This window comes from Pinus tabuliformis, chromosome 1_2 (assembly GCF_031772625.1).
Source record: "Pinus tabuliformis cultivar Carrire ecotype Pingquan chromosome 1_2, CPIR1, whole genome shotgun sequence".
NCBI classification, from domain to species: Eukaryota; Viridiplantae; Streptophyta; class Pinopsida; order Pinales; family Pinaceae; genus Pinus; species Pinus tabuliformis.
This window is the reverse complement of record NC_142298.1, coordinates 1,285,352,340-1,285,370,775: the sequence shown is the minus strand read 5'-3', so window position 1 is coordinate 1,285,370,775 and position 18,436 is coordinate 1,285,352,340.

The following is an 18,436-nucleotide window of genomic DNA, read 5'->3' as shown; positions in this document are numbered from 1 at the left end:
TCTTAAGGATCAGATTTTCCTCCCCACCTATTAAGTACCCTATCTGAGGTTAATCATAATCATAGTTTTTTAATCATAAACAGATTAATTGAGGGGTAGGAGGTCTCATTACAAGCCGATATACCATGATCATGGGTCCTAATGAGAATGAAATTACCACTACTGATCACCAATCCAGGGTAATGGCTTTCAGTTGAAAATATGGAAGACACGAGGTCTCATCACAATCCAACTTGTTCATTCTTATTAGCTCTTGTGAGTGGCATTGTCAGTCGCTAGTTACCAAGCTAGGATAGTGGCCTTCAGTTAATTCCTAAACCAAAGTAAATGATTTTAAATGACTATGAATCTATATCTAATAGATGAGACACTAACATTTCGTGGCGTTAAAAGGCATCCCGGTTGAGGCTATAAATGCCTCCTAGTAGCAAGGTCATGCCTGTAGTATTAAAGTTAATTTTACACTATGATTTACTTGGTTGCTTTTGTCTTTTGCTGAACTCATTATCATATCTCTATGAGAATGGCTTCAAGATCCTTTTGATAATGTGCTTTGGAGTTCTATCTTTGAGAAATATGAAGGATTTCATGGATGTGGGACCCTTAGTGTAGGTGATTCACTTTGCTTGAACAACAGGAGCTTCAAATATATGTTTGGGTAATGGTAAGATGGTCATCCTGGGAAGGTATTGTTTTGTCATATTTATTTTTCCCTATTTCCATCCATCTTTAACATCGTGACTTTCAAATCATGTCACTTTTATTTGTAATGAGGATATTGAGGTGAAAAATTTCTGACTAAGGCTACTCTTGAGATGCTTTATGGAAATTTTGATGGTTGGTTATTTCATTATGACATTATCCTTGCAGTTTAGCATTTTTTATAGCAGCCCTGGTATCAAAATTTCTTTGGATCAGTCTTCATGAATAAATAATCAGCTACAGAAATGAACCAACATGCATTATCTTTTATAACAATCAAATATAGCAGGGGACATTTGTTTACACATGGTTAAAGGAACATTTATGGTTCAATTTTGGCTTTTTTGCAAGGGAACATCAGTATAGCAGTTGATTTTCTTGCATAAGGACATGCAAGATGATCAGCATAGGGGGATGTCAGGCCCCAAAATTGTTGTACTTAATGCACCTTTTTATTCATATGATGTCCTACTCCTTTGTTATGTGTATTTCCAGGATTAATTCTCATTAAAATGTTGTTAATGTAGATTGTTTTGTTCTTACATCATATAGGGATCATGCACCAAGTATATGTGGACCACTTCATCATTCAAGTTTTCTACAAAGGAAAATGTTAGTTGATGGTACAAACACATGTTTTGAATGATCTTGGATCCTTTTTGACAGTAAAAGGTGCATTTATCTTTCATGGACCTGTTCCTACACTAAAGAGCAGCGTTCTTGCACTAGAGAGCAACCAATTTGGGACTTCCATACATCGACACATTTTCAGGAAAATCTGGGAAAGTCTTTTGTTAAAAATATTGTTTGAAAACTTCCACATCAGTGAAAATGCACCTAGGTCATACAAATGGACTTTTAGAAATTAATTAATGCTACAGCTCCTAATTCTTACCGGTTTTCAAACTTCCAATTTCCTCCTCGATTTGTGTGTAGCTGAAAGCGAATCTTGAAATTATGGAACACAAGTTTTGTTCCCAGTATAGGAAAGTGAATAACATGTGAGAATTTTCCAAAATTTTCCACCATTTGGGAGATACGAAGGCGTCTTTGAGGTAAATTTGTAGAAAATGTAGGTAAAACCCAGATTTGCAAAAGTAGCCAAATAGTTGACTTCGGGAATGATTTCCAAGGTAATGGAGATGAACAATAAAATTCAAAGAGAGATTTTTGTTGAAAACATGACAAACTAGGTTTCCTCCAAACAACTTTCCAAAATTCGCATCAGTATAAGATATACATAAGGATATTTTAGGAAACTTTATAAAAAATGACCTTTTTCCAGAATTCCAAAATATGCCCAGATTTGTGTTTATTAAATTGGATCATGGCTGAAATAGATCTCCCATTCATGGCACATTGTTGGGATTAAATATCCATATTGTTTGCAAAGGATTGGTTTGTCTAAAGCCAAATTTGTAATGTAAAAAAATTATAAATAAATAGATTTATGGCTCCAAGCCTACCTATAAAACCATTCATTGTATTCTCATGCTGCTGAGCTGAGTGCTAGGGATTCTACCCCCTTCCTCTGATCAACTGGATCTAGACTACTAAAGCTTGTGATGTATTAAAGACTGAGGTTTCTTTAATAACAAGCATCAATGCCAGATTTCATTTTCACTTTTGTTACATTTTTTTAATGTTTCTCTCTGATCTATAATTTAATATTTATTTAAAGAGGGTGAAAGTTGGTTGGTTTGGTCCCAACTGGTCCAAATTGCCACACCTCTGTTAGTTAGTTTTGTGTGGCTTGGAAATTCATAGTAAGATATCATGGTGTGTGTTTTATGGTTTAATATTTGATTCATTTGAGACTTTGCACAATTTTGTTCCTTATGCTCTGTTTTCCATTGGAATATATACATTTCATTTTGATTCAAGATTGCATTAAGTTTTTCATACACTTGCATACTCTGTTTTCTTAAATAAACCCTGAAGTGGCTTTTGGTATTTTACATACAAGGCTTGCATTGTTAAGTTCTGAATGGTTTTGAATTCAAGGTTATGGAATTATTTGGTACTATTCCTTTGACTCTCTTGTTGAAGAATTAAGCATACAAACGAAAGGAATTGATATTATTTTCTATTTAAAAACAAAGCCAAGTCACGAGTAATACATTTTGAGAATGTTTAAATTCCTTATTCAGAATAGAAACATAGTATGGTTGTGAAGAATTAAAGAGTAATGGAATCTTATGTGTTGTTTTGACTTGTTGTCATTCATTTTCCTAAACTTGATAGAGTGAAGATTTTTGTGTTATACATACCTCATGATTCATTTAACACATATGGCTTATATGTTTTGAATGCATACCATGTGAAAAGAAAGTAGTAAGAAATTTCTTAGCACAAAGAGTGAGAATTTGTGTTAGGTACAAGAACGAGACGTTAGAGTTCAGGAATGAGACAGGAATGAGTTTTATAGAACAAAATTCTTGCAGTGTAAGAACCATATTGATTAGTATAGGAATGATTTGGTTGTCAATATGATTTTCTTGAATTGGTTATGGAAGCTTGTGTTTCAAATATGTTTATTTCAATTGCAGTTCTTTTGGTTATGTAAATTATACATTTGACTAACACATATGGTTTGTTAATTTTTGAAAACAAAATGAAGTAGCGTGAGTAGTGCAAGAATTTGAAAAACTAGAGAGTGAGAATTAAAGTAGTGCAAGAATGTTTTTGATGTCCTGTGTGACTCCTTTAATCACTCTTGTGGGATTGATTGGATTGAGACGTGTTCTTTTGATGATTTTGATTATTTATCTAGTTTGAAATCTTAGTTTTCTTGATTCATTAATGAGTGAAGTAGCTAGTGTCCAGATTGATCAAGTTATTTTTCTTTTAATGAAATTGTCAAATCTAGTGTAGGAATTGAATTGAGAATTTATGCATTATTTTCTAGAACTTAGAAGGTTGTTAACGGTTTTGCAGGATTTGTGTTTATGGTTTCACTTTTAATGAATTCCTTTGACTGCAGGATTGGAGTGGATAATATTTTTTGTTTGTAGAACAAATTAGGTTTTTTTTGGCAGGTTGTTGGAGTCATTCTCTGGCATTCCAGTGTTGCGCCTCAAAGTTCACGAACTCCTGGATTGATAATTAAATGTTAGTCCATTAATATACCATATACTACACCCAACACTCTCCAACATCTGAAATTATGTCCTGTGGTATCCCTACGTGTCTTCTTTCCAATGCCACAAGTCAGACAAAATTTGGATTCTTCAAGATAAATTTATGCCCAATCTTCCATGATGACGTGATTATGGATTGATTCAATAGAGCGAACTTGTATGAAGTGCCACATGTCATTGTTTTGACCTCTGGCCCTAAAAATGATACACAAAATACTACAGTCCGTTCAATTTTTGTAATGTTTTACAAAATTCAAATCCAATGCTCGAAGAGAAAGTTATGAAAATTTTCCCTCGATCACTTGTTTGAGACTGAATTCTAGAGCATGAAAAACTATAACTTCTTTGGACCATATCTCAGAAAATATAGTGAACCAAGATCTGAAATTCTGTCACAATGTTCACCAGGATTTCGGCTCTACGTGGTTACAATTTTAGCTTCTGAATGTTTGAATAAAAATATTTATACTGAAAGTTCCACGATGGCCTGTTTGAAGTAGCGAAAACCTAAAATTCAAAGCTCTGATACCAAATGTTATGCAACCAACTCACAAAAAAGAGAGAACATTGACTAAAAAATTATCCTCTTTGAAGGGGAAACCTCCTTTGCATTAAATAAATAAACAATTCTTGGATGATTCAAATGATAATATCTCCTTTGTATATATAGAAGTCTAAGGGGTCACAATATAATCAAAGCTTACATAACAATAATAATGTAAGGGCACAACAGTAACAATAGTGGGCTTTTATGGGGCGCAATAATAAAAATATGGGGGCTACATGGGCGCAACAAAAATAATAAGGGTGCTACACTAACAATAACAATAAGGGGGATACACTAATATTATAGGGACCTAACCCCCGGATGCGGGTGGCATCGAGATACATAATGGCGAGCCACATGCCGGGCATGGGCTGCCACGTGATAGAGCTTGGGCCTTTAATGCCTCAAGCCGCCGAAACATCATAACTGGAGAGGTTTCTGGGCATCCTTAATGGAGCCGATGGAGGGAATGGCAAACCTGTGAGGGGCATTCAATGCAGGTCATTTCAATGGTGATGTTAAGCGGTTTAAGTATGAGGACTGGTTGGGGAAGGGAGCTCATCGCATTGAGAGGAATTCACAGAGCGTTGAGCGTCTATGCTGCGAGCTGGTGGTCGAGAGTTGGGCTGAGGTTCGCTTCACACCCGCGTTCCCTGGACTGTGTATACGCTTATTTGAGTATTGCTCTATCCCGAATTGGGGATTGCAAGTTGTGGGGAGGGCTTGGAACCATCGCCGGACCTCGTCTGCTCGGGAACGGAATAAGGGGCTGGTGGTTATCATGGTGCGTGAAAGGATGCCTTGTCGTAGAGGACCCGAGCGCGGAGAATCCTCTCGTCCCCTAGCTGCGGATGTTCATCATCATTGTTGCTGATGTCACTGTTATAGAAGAATGGGAGCAACACCTATCCCGGCCTGTCAAGTCATGGAAGTGGGTAGCTCTAGTGGAGGGGAGCCCAAGCTCCCTGCATTTGGTTCAGTCATCTTCACACTGGGTAGCTCCGAGGATAATCCAGGTTTTAATGCACATATCTCTATGCTTTTCAACAAAATTCAAGAGGAGAACGAAGAAGAATCGTCTTTGGTCCTGGCTGAGGATAGCACTGCGTGCGGTAAGGGGAAGCTCCCAATGGGGGAGCCGTCAATTGAAGCGGAAGGTTCAGCAAGCGGTCGGGGGAAGCTCCCAGTGGAGGAACCGGCAAGTGAGGAGGGCAATTCGGGGAGAGAGCACTCTCAACCTCCCACCCATCGTCGAGCTCCCGAGCAGCCAGAACCTGAGCAAAATCCTATGGCTATGGAAGAAGAGCCAGAGGAATAGCTCTCAACGGCATTCTTGTGCTTTTGCCTCCTTCTCTCGGGTCGGATTCTGGGGTATGGAAAATTTCAATTTTCTGTTCTATATGGTGGTCTGTGTTCTTCTTGTTGCTAAGTCTTGCATGCGGTCTCCACCGTCGCAGTGGGGACGGAGTCTTCTGTTGGGCACAAGTCTGTTTCGGTTGCCCGGTTTTTGTATGTTTATGGTTATGATTTCAGTTTCTACTGTTTGTCTAGGTTACATGTTCTTTTGGAAGTGCCCCTGCGTGGGTCGTTATGGTGCCACTCTGGAAACTCTCAGCGTTTTGAATTTTGATCCTTCTGATACGATCGCCCTGCGAGGCAAAAATACAAGTCTGATAATGCCACCCATGGTGCCACAGTTGGCCCTGGGCAGCCAACTTCTTTGGATGTAAAGTTTTATGTAAATATTAATATAAAAGTAGTTAGTATTGCCGAGAAAAAAAAAATATTATAGGGACCTAACAAAAACATTGGTTAAAAATAATGAAAGTGGTTAACCATATGGCAACCATGTCAAACCATAATGTACATAGTGAACCATATTCAACCAAATTCAACCATAGTGAGGCATGTTCACCTAAAAATAAGCTTGGTTGGCCTAAGTCAACCATGATAAACATGACAATATGAAATAACCATCAAGGAGCATCACAAACTGACTTGACCTTAAGGAACATCACCTTATGACATAATCATTTTGCAAGATAAAATTTTGATAGGAGTCAGCTGAGATGAATGTTGCAATACCACACAACCATTGAGAAACATCACAATCCGACATATCCTTTCATGAACATCATAGTACAACATAACCCTTCAAAAACATTCCAGTTTTGACATAAGTCCATGAAGATGGACCTTGCAATGCAATATAATCATTAAGGAATATAAAAAATGTGAGAAAACCCTTAATGAATGTTGTATTTTGACATAGCCATTAAAGAACATAACAATTATAAATAAATTAACCACGACGAATATACCAATGCATTATGACCATTTAGGAACATTTAACTAGCCCTAAAGGAATGTCACATGGTGATATATCCCTTATAATTTTCTAATGTGACATAAACCATTAAGGAACATAGAGATTCAACATAAATCAATGAATATAAATGTCACAATGTGACATAATCATTAGGAAATATCACAATCCATCATAACCCTTGATAGATGTCACAATGTAGTATACGGATGAGAAACATAGAAATTTGACATAATTCAACCATGATGAACATCGTAATGTGACAGAACCATAGTAAACCATTATTAAACAATAGAATTATCAACCATAACTAACCATATCTAAGTGATTAGCCCTGGTATTGCATCAAGGATGTCGCAATGTCCAAGGCTCTCAACTTAAATTATCAACTCGGGGTTTGTACAAAATTAGAGGTGACAATGCTATATGAACAATAGTTTAAGTTCTACCCATGTCACCCTTAGTCATTATATCATATCAAGGTATTCATATATCACCCCTTCAAGTAACTACAAAGAGAATTTCTCATGAAAGAATATCATGATTGCAAGCAAATGAACACGATTCTAACTACAGAAATGAAAATGCTCCTCATTAAATGTAAAGGCTAATTGTAATTGCATGAAATAATAGACTATTATAGTTGTGGAAGTAAACCATTCCACTCTACTTGCATACTAATCAAATTCATAGTCTACTTGCATTAATCATTTATCTAATTTCAACTTTCTTGAAAAGGAGGAATTCAATCTCCAACACAGCTATGGAATTCAAAAATACTAAGTCTAATTATACTTGATGTCTTGTGTTTGTAGTGAGGAAAATATGGGGTTGGAGTGGTCTTGGAATCTTCCTTAATCATGAAATTAAAGCATGGGGTCCATTATTTAACTTCAAAATGCAAGAGTCAAGGTTTAGAGAAAATTTGGTTGGATTTAAGCAGTGCTACAGGACTGTTACAGGAAGTGCTACAAGAGGCCCTATTTTGTTACATGAGTGAGTTTGAGAGATTTTTGAGGAAAAGGATGGTGTTGGTGGAGGAAGGTGGATGAAGGTGAATGAAGGTTGTGTGAGCCCTTATTCCAAGCCTAGTACTTCTTAGAGGCCTATCTTGCACAAAATTTCATGCCCATGATGTCCTTCATTGGCCCTGTAAAGGTGATCTCGATGGCAGAGTTTGAGAGTAGTATGAGGTATGCAACAGGAAGGGGGAATGGCGTAAGTGGATTTGGATTAGTGTGCCAACACCTACAAGTCAACGAAATTCCATGTATACTAATCCAATACACGCATTAAATGATCAATACTGTAGCAAAATGAATCAAAGTGGAAAGGATGAGTTGAATTTTATTTCTTTAATATCTACTCTAACATATACCTACTCTAATTTCAAAATAAATGCTACTAAATTTGAAGTTGCATAAAGCAAGCATTCATAAGAGTTTCAATCCAAAACTTAACAACTTTCCAAGAAATCATAAACACATGTCATTAGCTTGTTGTTGTAGATCTTCCAACCACACTTCCCATAAGAGAGGTAGTGGTCGAACTTGCAACTACCATTTTTGTAATATAATTCCTACTTAAAGAAGGAAATAAATGCAATGGTTTTAACAAGAAAAAGGAAAGAATACAGGAGAGGGACTAAAGCCTCTGGGTTGGGCCCACACCCAAGGGTTTCAACCCTCCAAATTTAACTCGGAAGCAGGCCAACAATAAATTTCTCATTGAAAAAAGGAGAGTCACATACATCATATGAAAGATGAAAATAATAGTACCAAGCACTAGGATCTCAGTAGCTACTCATATCTCCAACAAAATTTTGAATCCTAATTAGCCTTTAGGCTTGTTTATTTATACGAAAAGTAGTTGAGGGAAGCTCCCTTAAAAGGAGGATTGCTTCCCTCAAAAATTTCGAAATTGGTGGATCTGGTTCACTTAGATCTTCACATGCACTTGAGTTCCTCAACTACTAGTGAATTTGAGCTATTTGTGAGGAATTTTTTATCTCAAGCCGAGTTGGAGAGTTAATGTAGTGGAAAATCCCCCCTATATTCTCTATATATGTCTCCAATAAGCCCCTGCATAGTAAATATCCCCAAAACTGCTTCTTTTTCTTGCATATTGATCACATTAGGCCATGAAATATGATAAGCACCCTTTAGTCTTCGTACTAAGCATATTGTGGTTAAAATTGCAAATTAATGTGAGAAAATCAGAGTTTTAAGGGCTGGAGGATAGCACAAAGGGCCTCAAAATATACCTATTAATGGGACCCATCATCACCCCCAAGTGAAGGTGTTTCTCACCCTATGAGAAACTTAGTCACTAATGTGAAGTTCATTCATGGCCATGGTGTACCCTTTGACATCCCAAGGAATCTCATATGGTGTGCCTTCCTATGGATAGAAGCATGCACTTTCTTCTATGTTTGTCCACTCCTTTTGTTCTTCTGCCTGGTACCTTCTCTCCTGTAGGACCAACAGTAAGGGAGGACTTACTTTGAGTCCTATCCACTTGATATTCAACCTTTGAAAAATTATTTTGTAGAGTGGGATTCCCTCCAAGGTATTCCTTAGTCTTTCTAGACAGTGATACTCTTTGATTTTCAAACTTTGAGGTAGAGCATGCCATCTTCTTTGGCAAGTCTACAAAATTCCTGTCCCCAACGTCCTAAAGGTTTCTTCAAAATGGAGAATAGTTTGTTCTTGGGTTGCCATATACCGAGATGCCAATTCAATATCATTGGAGATGAGGTTGGGGTTACTAATGACAACCTTTGGGCTCACTAATTCTGCTCTAATATATAAAGACTCCCTCTCTTCTTTTGTCATCACCCTCCTTACTTTTTCAACCCTTGTATCTTCATGGGTCAACCAAGAGGCTAGTTCCATTAGTTGTGTTTCCTCCTATCTTGAGTTGGGGTCCCAAAAGTTCATGTCTATTAGGATCATATTGTGGATGTAGAACTTAGCCAATTTGGCTCTATCCTTAATGCTTACCTTTTTGCAAAAGTCAATGAAATTTTTGTAGCCTTGGAAAGGTAGAGAGGCGTACTATGCTAATGTCTTTATTTGGAATTGTAGCCACTACTCCTTGAGAAAGATGACATAGGATTTGGATGGTTTCCTGCATTGTATGACTTCCATGGATAAACTTTCCATAGTGGCAAGGTGTACCTCTTTTTCTTGCAACTGCTCTCTTAGCCTTTTGTTCTCTGTATGTAGATGATCCTTCATGACTGACTCCCTTAGCCTTAAGTTATTTAATTCCTTGCTAATTTCATTCATATTATCCTCCATGAGGCCCACATCTCCCACCTTCTTGGATTTTACAATTTACCTCCATATATGAGTCCTCCCTCTTTCCCTTTCCAACTCAAAGAAGAGTGGTATTGAAAATTTCATGGGTATAATCCTACCTCCCTCAAGAAATTTGTAGTAGGATTCAATGTTAGGTTGTGGATCAGGATCCTGGATTTCTTGGAGAATTTCTTCCCTTTCTTTTGATATGGCTTCATGTTGCTATATCATCCCCTATTGCTCCTTTATTAGTCCATATTTCTCCTGTATCAATCCTTGTTTCTCCTATAACAATCCTTTTTATCCCTGTAACAATCTTGTTTTTGTCTGTAGCTCCTATTTTTTCTCTTGTAACAAGGTAGCTTGTGCTTTGAGCCTCTTAAATGTGACTGCACTAGTGGTGGGTGTCCCCAGGGGTGACAAAGGTTGTTCACCCTTGGCTTAAAGGGAAGTAACCTCCTCATTTTTTCTCTTGTAACAAGGTAGCTTGTGCTTTGAGCCTCTTAAATGTGACTGCACTAGTGGTGGGTGTCCCCAGGGGTGACAAAGGTTGTTCACCCTTGGCTTAAAGGGAAGTAACCTCCTCATTTTTTCCATCACCAGGTCCAACTTCTTCTCTTTTGCTTGTTGATTCATCAATGGTGATAGGGACTTTTGAAGGAGCCTGAGGCTTTCCTTGCCTTATCCTGGTTCTCTTTCTTGTTTTAAAGTACAAGGGGCCTTGCTAAGGCTGCCTTCTCTTGGGCTTGATAGGTGTGCCAAGTGTGGCCAATGTGGAAACCACCTCTTGTTTTGTGTTTCTTGGTGAGAGGCTTATTTGCTTCCCTTGTCCTTCTGTCCTCTCAGGTTTGGAGGGCACCTCAGGGCTTTCTTCCTATGCTCTTTATCTCTCTCCCTCTTTTTCCTATGTTTATGCTTTCTCATTCTCTTCTTCCTTGTCTACCCTACCCCAGTAATAGGTGTTGGTGTTTCTTCTAGTTGTGTGGAGATAAGTTCTTGTGTTTCAATGAAGGTCTCCTTGTCCATGTCCACAAAGTAAGTCCACAAAACAGGGTTCCTTAGGTGGCTTAAGGCATCCAAGACACTGATGTTGATGAAGCCATGATGGGAAATGTGCTAGTGCTTCCCTTCCCTTACTTTCTGGCTCATTTCAATGATGGCCTATAAGAGGAAATGTGGGACATGTTGTGTGTGGAGCATGATTGTTCAAAGGTCTTTGTTTTAGCCGGATGTATACCCCAGGAAGTCTTGTACACCCCTCTAGTCAATCTGGGCCGTTCATTAGGTGGATGATCTGACGGTAGAACTTATGTTTAGTTTAGGGTTTTTTGCCCTAGAAGGCAACCCCTCTCTTTGTATGAGGGTATTGTATTTGAGGCTGTGAAATAGATGTGTATTCTGTGAGCAAGAAAAAGAGAGGTGAGACTGTGAGAGAAAAAAGAGGATATTACAGCAGATTTGTTGTAGGTTGTGTCTCTTCATTTTGCTGGATAATAGAAAGGAAGGACTGGCTGTTCGGGGTGGACGTAGCCCAAACTGGGTGAACCACGTATATCTGTGTCTCTCTTGTTTTTTGTGTTTTGTGTGTTTATATTTCTGCAATATTTTATGTGTTCCATTTCTCCGTAATATATAATTTCCTGCTCCGTAATATATAATTTCCTAACAGGACAATGAGTCTTTTTAGAATTGTTAACTCTGTCTAGAACCTTAGCTCATAGTGCATCCTAAATTGAAAGGCATACAAAATGCTCAACCTCCCCTCACATTATATGACCTTGAGGATTTGGCAGGACACTTCATCCTAAGGGTAAGGGAGGCTCTCTCTTCTTACTCCATCTTTGTCTTCCACAGGCTTCTATTTATGGAAGAAGAATTTTTTCTTGGATGTAACAACTACTGCCGTATCCTCCTTCCTCCATCAAACTCCTAAGGGTATGGTGGTTACTATGCTTATGAGATCTCCATTCAAAAGGATTTAAAGTCCTCTAACAACAATAATGGCACTATTTTCTCCTTTAGAATTGAGGGCCATGGAAAATTCATGAGTTACCTCATCATCATACCCCTTTAATTTCTCAAAGAATGCCATCAAATGATGTCTCAGAAAAATGTCCATAATAAGGGGATGTTGATGAATTCTTTTAGTGTCTATGGGTTCTCTTCGATTGAAACCTCCTTCCATTGTCCCTACTTCTACTTTTCTAGGTTATCTCAAGGGAATTGTTCAAAATTTTCCACTGAGAATTCTCGGGTGCAAAGGTAGTGGCTAACTTTTCTTTTTGTCAGAGGAGGAGAAGGATGATACTTTTGACTATGGGAAAAATCTTTTCTTTTCTCCCATCTTTCCTTCTTATGTGATAAAGCTTTAAGAGAAATTACTTGCACAAGGGTTTTATATAGGGTACTGTTGACGGTGCTGGATCTGCCAACAGGTCAAGGGGATCTCCCGGGTAAGAAGTCCCAATTAGACCTCATAACATTTGGTGTAGGAGTCCTATTAGTGGGTCGTATGGTAATGCCTTGACGGAAATTTTTCACAGAGGCAAGTAAGATAACTCTATCAGTAGCAAGGGTGTGACTGCTATAGTGAGTCAAGGAAGGTGTATGAGAGGTTCTAACACATGGGGGGTGAGATGAGTGTGCCCCTTGGAAACCTGTAACAGTACTCAGCTAGGAAGGGAACACATGAGAGAAAATGCATCACAAGCTGGAAAGAAGGTTAGCCAACAATCCAAAGTGATGGTTAAACCAATAGCACATATGCAATAAGATTCACATAATTGCATACAAAATAGTTCATACACAACTACGTAAGTTAAACAACATACATCACTAAGGCAACCAAAACAATCCAACTACAATAAAAACATATGCATGAAAACGTGTTGGCTCTTATTATATAAAGAAGTGTAAGTTACAATCATACAATACATCCATGTAAGCCCACTAGCCCCAACAGTGGAAAGTTACAACCACATCTGCCTGCTCCTCCAAAGTGATGTACTAGCTTCGTCCAGTGGAGAAGCCAAGGCGCGTTACAGTACTGTCTAATCTTTCTCCAAGATAGTCTTATCAGAAGCTTGGCTGACCAAAAGCCTATACAATGAGTTATGAGGGAATATTTATAGCAAAGGGTGGGGTGGAACTTGACATTCCCATTTGTGACTGTTCAACTACCCTCATGACTCTCCACCTGCTCTATCACTATTACATCCACTATTGACACTTGACTTACACTTGACATGACTTAACATTACAATGCACATGTACCCATGTGAACACAACTGGCTTGAGCAAGCCAAACTAGACATCACTTTGAATTAGACAACCGTGGAAGTCCAACTCCTCAACATATTCATGCTGATCGACAGTAACATACTGATGCCAAGATCTATAGTCCTTGATGGTGCCCATGTGTTCCATGGTGGAATCTGTATGAAACTTGACCTTTGCCTCCATAGCATCTGGGTACACTTCTCAGGCTCCTCTGTCCAACTCATCTGAAAGCATGTGCATCATTGTCTTCAAGCTGGCCAGACCAACAACATACTTGTGCATGATGTCTGCACTGATGGGCAAGTCTAGGCTGGTGGCAATGTGCATAACCTTGTCAAAGTATGAGTCAAGCTCGAGTCAGACCTGTTTCTTTGTCTTCGCCTGGGTGAGAGTCCCAAGTGATGGGATTGCATGTGTGCCCACCACAACATCCATACTCTTGAATACTCGTGCATGGGAAACCTGTATGCAAGTGATGACCTGTGGGAGTTCTTCATAATTTCGAATCTGACTCCAGATACATGCTTTCAGCTCGAAGGCATTGACCCTCATCATCTTAGGCAAGTGAAGTGGGGCTTTTTTGTACTTCATCGTCCATGTTTGCATGTCATCAACAAAATCTTGCAAGTTCATCAAGATACGTGCTCTTCTAGCACATCGCTGCTGCCATTCGTTTAGATGAACGACTCCCTTGTGCATGGTACCAAACTTGGAGTACAATGCTCGCATAACTATTTCAAGGGACAATACTTCATCTAGTATTCCCTTCTTCAGTTCAGCTCGGGTGGGCATTGTCACCAAGTCTCCTCCTTGCTTGGACATTTGTAGTTCCTTTGCCATTCGCTCATTATCAGCTATTAGGAAGCAGAAACTTGAGCTAGTGGCTTCGACATACACTATGGTTGCATCGGCCAAGGTAGCTGGATGTTTGCGCACATCAATCATGATCACTTGTTCTTCAACTTGCGTAGGAGATGTTTGATCCTCGGGAGTTGACACTCTGTGAGACTACACAACTCTATGCTGGGATTCATAAAATGAGATGTTATGCACCTCTTCTTCTAGGTGATCACCAAGGATCTTAGTGCCTCCTTGGTTATTCGAGACTTGCTCATCATCTGGATGCATTGAAGTAGGTGAGTCAACCTCTTTGTGGTGAGGCACGAGGTCGGTGTCCTATTACAACTCTTGCTACTCCATGTCTACATCCAGCTGTTGAAGTGATTTTTATATCTCATGAGCGAAGTCTTTCCCCTGCGATGGTTCACCCTGTTCTCCTGACGCTAGTTGTTCAGATGAATCAACTACTTGTATGGGCGCTACTTCATATGTTTGTACATGTTGTGCCCCTTGCTATATCTGTTGCTGTTGCGCTTCCCTCTCAAGTTTGAGAAGATCTTGTTCCTTTCGGAGTTGCTCCCTCAGCTCATGCAACTCCTTCTATGCTTCTTCCATTCTCTTCTTGTCCTTCTGCCTTTGCACGATTCGCTTGTCGCACTGCTACCTCTTCACCTCTATAGCCATAGCTGATTTTTCTACAAGTGGAAATGATTGGAACTTGCAGCTTTTCTCCTCCTCCATGCCATCAGCAATCTTCCTCTTACATTTTTCGTGCACTGATATGCTTGCCTCTGCTGCCACTGTTGCTACTCTTGCTACTTCTGGTGCTCTCTGTAATGCTTCTTCATGTTTCTTCGCTAACCACTCCACAACGAAGCCGACCGATTCATTGGGTTTGGCGAAACTGTAGCAATATTTCCATGGGTCCTCCTTGGCCCAATGACATACCCCGTGGATCTAGTTGAACTAAAATCTCGTGCAGTGATCTTTCAAAATGCAATGTGGGTCATACTGATTGTAGCTTTGGAGGTCGAAGGGGTACTTCTTCATTATTTCTTCTTTGACATCCGCTTGCATGATACTCTAGATCTCATATAACCTAATCTGCAACAGAAGAGTGGGCCAAGCTGCCTTCTTCTTCTGATGTAGTCTAGCTATCAATCCTACTGAGATGTGATATGATACTTCCTGCATGACAAGTACGTCCAAGGAAAACTTTGGCAGAACATGTGGAGGCTTCTTTGCACTGAACATTCGGATGAAAGTGCTAGACGATGAGGCATACCAATCTGCAATGCCTCCATTGCTTCCTTTGACATGCAGGGTGGATGTTGTTTGAATATCATCTTGTACATAGGGGTGAAAAAATTATCGGATAGCCGTGTGATTACTCCTTTGAAGCAACATTCAAACAACAACTTGAAATATGTGTTCACAGCAGTCTCCACCGGTGACCCTGCCCACTCCAAGCCTGAGAACTCCTGTTAGCCACAAACTGTATCTAGGATGTAGGATGACATGTAAATCTATGAATGCATACCTTCAATTGACTGTCGAGCCTTCCTTACTTGTTCCTTCAGCTACTGGGCCAATATGTCGGACCAATTACATGGTTTCCCTTCTCTAGCCAATTGGTCTAGTGCAACCACCCAACTTTGTGGGAAGGTTTCCATGCTTTCTTGGCCATACAGTCGAAAAGAAAATATGATCAAGTATTGGTATGCCTTCCTCAGTATCTTTGTCGTTTATATCTGGTTGGGTGTCAACTTGAATCGAGCTGGCTCCTTTACCCAATTCTTCAAAATGTCTCTAGAGTTAGCACGGTTATTGGGTAAGCTGAATGGAGTCTCCATGATAGTCACGGGCTCTAACATCTAATACATCTCATCATAATCTCGTTCCCAAAAGGTCGCAAGCTTCATCCCACTGACACTGCTCAAGTTCATCTTGAGATCAGTGTGAGAGACGATCCATTGTACCATGTACGCGCATGGGAACAAGGGATATTTGCATGCAGTCTGGTACAAGATGAACTTGTGAATGTTTTCGTACACTTTATGGTCTTTCAGGTGTTCCCCAAAAGTTCCTTCAAATGTTTCATTGACTTCTTGCCACTTCATTTTGATGTCCTTGTCTAGATACAACTTTATATCTTCATAGATTGGAAGACTAGAGGACACTTGCTCAACTGCTACTCCAGCTGCATTTCCATCAGTGTCTTGTGATCTTGTTCTCTTGGAAGACATTGAGACAGATGAACACCTGAAAGATATGGAGACAAGCAATATGCATGGCAAGATATTTGTCAGTGGAAACAAAGCAAATTCAGGGAATGATACAACACATACCTGGGAAACTGACGGGCAAGATTGCACAATTTCTTCTAGGAGGTTGGGTGATTGGCTGCCAGAACTATGTAAAAGGAATTTTAGGCTATCTGGGAGGTAGGACTGGCTGCTAGATCTATGTAATGCACAATCCAGACTAGCTGCTTGCTTTTGGGATTTAACAATGTGCAATTCTAGCTGGGAGTGACTGCAGGCTCAGGGATTGCATTGCGCAATTTTTTGGATCAGCAGTCACTGCCCCTCTAAAATGCACAAAACAGTCTTGAAGGGAAGTGCTAGGAAGAAATGCACACTTCTAGAGAGGAAGGCAGATCCTTCCTTCCCCAGCTTATGCAATGGAGTCTCAATGAAGGAAGAGTCTGGGCCAAGGTTGGTTCGACTCGTCCACGAGAAACTGAAAGCAAATAAGACTGTGAATGCATTGTGACACTAAGTTAAAGAAGAAGTGATTGACAGTGCATGCAAAACATGAATGAAAGATTCAACAAAGATATCAACATGCATGTGGGTGAAGTGATTCGTCGTTTCAGTGAACGTTCGTGCAAAACAGTTTCATGCATGCGACAACATTGAGATAGCAAAAAAATCTGAAACAAAGCTAGGAAAAGCTAGTATACACGTGTTCAAAGAAATCAAGCAAACAACACTCACACAATAAAATACACAAAAGGTGACAGAAATGCTAAAAAAGAGAGGTTGAGGCCATTTACCCGTGAATAGCTGAGCCAAATATTTTGAAGAGTCTTGGATGTTCTATGGGATGTCAGAGCTCCAAGATCGATGTGAAAGAATGAGCTCTGATGCGTCGAATAAATAAGTTTGGTCTCATGATGTGCATGCCACAATTCTAGGAAAAAGCGACACTTGGAGGGAATTTTTTAAAACAACTTTGCATGTAACCCCCAACTTCTAAAAATAGTTCCCTGTATCATGGGATGCCTTTTGCATGTTGCCTTTTTCTATTCCGAGAAAAAGCAAGTCATGCATGCATGCAAGTCAAGTTTCATTGGTCCATGGTGGAACTGGTCAAAAAGACTGCTCATGCACGAAGATGCTCAACTGCTTGTGAAAAATGCGCATTTCTAGCTGGGAGATGGGCTGACTGCCCAAGAGGTTTGTGCAATTTCAGGGCAGAGCAGCTGACTACTACCCAGATTTGCACAAAATTTGGGCTAAGCAGCCCTTCTTGGTGTTTGGTTAATTTAGAGTGTCCTAAATTTTTATATTAATTGTCAATCCAGGAGTCGTAAACTGCTGAAGTGAGGTGCACTATATATCCAAGATAAACGATTTCTTACTTTTTGTCGTTTTTGGTTTTTAGTTTGTTTTTGGGTTTATCTTTGTTGATTCCCTAATGTGAGATGGAAATTCAAATGTTCAAGGCAATGATGTCCTTTAAAATGATCTCCAAAACTTCAAACTTGCAAAAAGGTTTTAAAACTTGCAATGATGAAATTAATTCCTAAAAGAGAATCAAAATGTGCCACTATTCTAATTAACTAAACAGTGAGCTATTGACCACGAAACCTAGTATCCTTGCTGCTGTCTGAATATAAAAGAAACTGAACTCAAAGAAATCCAAAAATTCCAAGCACAGTAAATCTAAGATCAAACTACATCAACTCATATTCTCACCCCTCACCATTCGTCTTGCTTTGGCTTTCGGAGGTAATCATAAACAACTTGAGAAATTTGACATCTAATTTGCAGAAAACAAAACTAATATTAAACTACGCACTCATACTTCAATCCCTCACCATTCGTCTCGCTCTGGATTTCGGAGGTAACTGAAAATGACATGAGCAATTCAATAACTGCTTGTAGAAAAATAAACTAATATCAAACTACGCACTCATACTTCAATACCTTACCATTTGTCTCGCTCTGGCTTTTGAAGGTAACTGAAAATGACATGAGTAATTTAATATCTATCTTGCAGAAGAGTAAATGAG